This window comes from Corylus avellana, chromosome 5 (genome assembly GCF_965113065.1).
Source record: "Corylus avellana chromosome 5, dhCorAvel1.hap1.2, whole genome shotgun sequence".
Lineage (NCBI taxonomy): Eukaryota > Viridiplantae > Streptophyta > Magnoliopsida > Fagales > Betulaceae > Corylus > Corylus avellana.
This window is the reverse complement of record NC_142494.1, coordinates 2892043-2896931: the sequence shown is the minus strand read 5'-3', so window position 1 is coordinate 2896931 and position 4889 is coordinate 2892043.

Here is a 4889-nt window from a genome sequence, read left to right as displayed (position 1 = left end):
AGTATTTGCTTAATCTGGCTAGTCGAGTATGAAACCTGAGTCAATACAGCAAAGCATTTGGTTTCAAAGAGAGATGATATGCATCCTTTTATAGATAAACAAACTTAGAGATTAATATTTTCTTAACAATGTAGGACAAGTTAACAGGTTGCATTTAGACTGCATTGGGACAACGCCCCCTACAAAAAACTATCTTTTCAATGTCTCTCTCTCTCAATCCCCCTCACCAGTCACAGCACATCTTCTACCTGAACTCTCATTTCCCACTCTCTCACTCTCGCTCATCAAACAGGTAGTGATAGTGTTTGAGTCTGTATGATTCTTCAATAGTTTATACCTTTTGCAATCTCCCTCAATAGTTTCTGCTTGATTCTTCTTCCTTTCGTTTGGGTCTGCTCTAATTGAATCGAGGTCTTTTTAATAATTGCTCTCTCTCTCTCTCTCTCTTTGATCACGGAAGGTTTAGAATTTTTCATTCTCTAACGCTTAAATATTAATGCAATTTTAAGATTTTAGTAATTATGAGATTTATAATTAATTATGTATTACTTAGTATATATATATATATATATATATATATATACACACACACACACACGAGCTTGCTCACGAGCCTAGTCGAGTCGAGCCGAGCTTACTTCGTTTAATATTCGAGCTAGGATTTGTGTTCATGAAGTGTTTCATTTAATATTCGAGTCGAGCACGAGCTGAGCTTATTCGAGCCAAGCCCGAGCTTGCTTGCGAGACGCTTCGCTCACTTAACAGCCCTACCCGCCACCCCTCTCCATTGCAAAACCTTTTTTAATTTTTTTTTTTTTTTAAATGATTAAACCTGATATAATCAGGTGGTTTGGTTTTATTTTGGTAATGTGTTCCATGTTAATGTGTTAGATGGTGAATGGTGGGCATAAAAGAGCACTTTTGTGCAACCTCCTTATCTAAGTTTTCTCTATAGTCTTTCTCTAGATTTAATTGTATATCATGAAGCAAAGGTCACTAGTTCGAATCTTCCCTCCCCCTTTCCTTATGTGGACATGTAAAAAATAAAAAATAAAAAAAAAGATTTAATTGTATATATGTTGCCACTATATCATAGACACAGTTAAAAATAGGAAAATGTTAAGGTCACAATATAAATCTAACTTATGGCCAACTTCTCTCCTACTTGTCATTTAAAAAAAAAAAAAAAATTTTGATAGAGAGGATTTTGGGATTCTGAAAATTTGTGAAAAAAGACAATTTGTTTGGTTTGGTTTAAAATTCAAATTTTTTTTACACGTATGAGAGAAGTTGGCCATGAGTTAGGTTGTGTTGTGTCCGTATCAAACCTCGAAAAATTTTTTTTTTCCAAATTTTCAGAATCTCAAAATCATCTCTATCAATTTTTTTTTATTTAAATGACACATAGGAGAGAAGTTGGCCATAAGTTGGATTTATGTTGTGACCTTAACATTTTTCAAATCTGAATTGAGAGGATCGTGATCCGAGCTGATAACAATTTTCTTTAGACACTTTGTTAGCAAAAAGAAATAAATAAATTATAGCATTTTTTTTTTTGTTTAATTAAATGGGTCAAGTCTTCAATAATGCTAGGAGCCATTGTTTTTTTTTTAAAAAAAAAAAAAAAAAAAAAAATTCTCTTTTTATTTTTTTAAAATTGATGTGGTTTTTAAAATTACAATTGAATTTAAAATTGATCATTATTAAATTAATGATAATCTTAAAAACCATATTAACTTAAGACGATAAAAATAAAAATTAAAGATATAGTCCTCAACAGTCAACATTAGAATTCCTTCCTTGCGGTATACTTATATCGAAACCAAATCTTCTACTATTGAAGCTATGTGATGATAGGCAAGCTCAAGGTTTTTTGGGAAGCCCAAAGCTCAAGTCTAATTGCTGTCCAATAAGCCTCAAGTTGGGTTTGCTTGATTTTCATGAATAGCATGGTGTCCAAAAAAAAAAACCCATGATGGTTGAGGCTTATGATTTTCTTGTTTAATGGGTTATACATTTTTTGGCAACATATCAAACCCAGTTAATTTTTTAAAAATTTGTTTTCTATTCATCAAACCCAGTTAATTAGTCCAATGGCACCCTTATGATAGTCGTTGGATTTCACCACTGCTTTGCTAGCTATGATAATTGTATTAAAAATATGAGAATGTTATTTAATAGAATCTTGTAACAATGTTATATAATTATGATGATGTGATAATGAAAATCAACATTTAGATTAACAAGACGACTTACGGTCTACATAGGGTTCCAAACTCAACAATGGCAACTACATACGAGAGTTGAGTTTGTTGCGGGACTTAACCCAACACCTTACAGCACGAGTTGACGAAAGCCATGCACCACATGTGTTCACGTTCTTGAAGGCAACCCTCTTTTAAGAGAATTCACGGCATGGCAAGCTTTAGGTTCTTCGTTTTGCATCGAATTAAACCGCTTGTAAAAAAAGAAGTACCCCAATTTTTTTTTTTAAAAAAAAAACTTTTATAACCCTTTCAAAATCAAATTTTTACTCCAAAAAAAAAATCTTTTTTAATTTTACCTAATGATGTGAAATATTGAAGTGCAGTTACTATTGCTATGTGACACTTTCAGTTGACACATAACATGTCAAACGTGAATTCTGTGATAATAATTAATTGAGTTGATATGACATATTATTAATTAATTGAAAGATAGATTGATGGAGTACTGGCCTACTTAAAACTAGAGAAAAATCTAAGAATTAAATTGAAATCAGAAAAAAAAAAAAAAAAACTAATGACAAATTTTGATTTTTGCTTTCATATTTGTGTTGGTGGCTTTTTTTTTTTTTTTTTTTTAAGAAAAAAAAAAAAAAAAAAAACATTCAGAGGCAGACCCACGTTGAAGCTAGGGGGGTCCTGGCAACCCCAAAACTTTTGAAATCTTTTGAAAAAAAAAAAAAGAAAAAGAAAAAAAGCCTTGCAAAAAATGACTTCAAACCCCCCAAAGACAAATTCCTGGGTCCGCTTCTGCAAACATTGCATAACAAACCGAGAACAATAAAACAACCCATGGAACAGTTTAAGGTGGGAACATAACCCGAGTCAGTTCTTGATGCGGTCCAATAAACTACATGATGGATACATAAATTAACACTTTTTATAAATTTTTCTAGCCCTCCAAAAAAAAAAAAAAAAAAAGCTGGAATAAGTAACAACGAGTCGGTCATCACTTTTTCAATGTGCCAATCTTGAGTGACAACTGTTTGATTGAGGTTGTAATTGATGGTGTTATTTTTGTCCACTTCCTTGGCTAGCAAGGCCCATTGAGGTGTCTACATCGTGAACAACTCATGAATAATATGTCTTCTGTCATTTGGTTGTGTTTTTTTTTTTTTCTTTCTTTCTTTCTTTCAAATTTTGACTCTATCACTTACTGTTAATGTTGAAGAAAAAATTGACACTAGATATTAAAGCTGCCAACTACCACAAAGAAACTGACATAGTAGCACGAGGCAACTCCACCAAACAAGTTTAGAAAATGACATAGTCGCACGTGGCAACTCCACCAAACAAGTTTCAATCCAAGGTGGGTGGCTCATAGATTTTGTTTTTATTAAAAAAAAATTTAATTATATTGCATTGGTGAGCGGTGAGCCACCATTAGAAACCACCACACCACTTTGACTAGAATCAAAGTTTAATTTGCCATTGGACTAGGTAGTGTGGTTGGTGGTGGCTCAGAAGTTTCTCACGTAATCCGACTCTTATTTTGTTTTGGATTTTGTTTTGGTTTTTTTATTTTTTATTTTTTAGGTGATCCGAATCTTGTTGTTATCTTCATTATGAACTCAATGGCACATATCCTCAAAACAACGTTCCAAAGTATTAGGGCTGCATGTAAGAGTAACTATTAAATCCATACTAATTGCTAACTGTATAGTATGGGTGAGCGGTTTCCTTTTTCAAACTAACCACCTATGATGATAGTTAGCAGTGGTAAGATAGGCCGATGCTGTTAAATAGCCTCAGAGTCGTCTAAACACATGACCTAAAAAATGCCAAAAAGGTTAAAAACAACAAAATAGGCTCAAAAGGCTCATACTTGACATGTGGTTACTGTGGTGCGGTTTGGACATTAATAACCGCTAACCGGCGGTGAGGACAGTTGGTAAACCCCGCCCTAGATAGGCAGTGCTGTTACTCAACACTACTAACCACCTGAGGTGGTGTGTTAAAGGTGTGGTTAGCGGTTAGAAGCAATAACTGACTAAAAAGTACCAATACAATGAATCCAATCCCCTCAAATTCGTTTTCCTACGAAATTTGGACAACTCTATGTAAAGGACAAGTGTAGGCTTCACCTTTTCAATTGCTTGAGACAGGCGAGTTTCACATTTCTCTTTCTTATATAATGGTCTAAATTACACACAATTCAAATAACAAATTTGAGAAGATCATTTTTTGCAATGTAGCAATCATAACCACCCGATCAGATGGTCCTTATCACCCCCACAATCCACATGGTGGTTGAGGGCGGCACCAACTATGAGAGAGTTTGCAATTCAAACAACAAATTTGAATAAATTTTTTTGCAATGTAGCAGTCACAACTATCCAATCAGATGGTCCTGATCACCCCCACGTTGTAACACCCCGATCCCATATTGGAAAGTTGAGAAAAAGCCCACATAGAATGGGTGGTTTATAAAGATAGTCATGAGTGCTAAGTCACACATTGCCTAGTTAATATGTGAAAGTGGGCTTTATAATGAATTCTAGAGAAGCTCCAAATTGACAGTTATTTTGGAGTAATAGCAAAGATGTGGCTAGCGTTTTTTCCTGGGTCGTTACAAATGATATCAAAGCCACCTAGTAACGCCAGGTCATATAGTACTGCACCCTG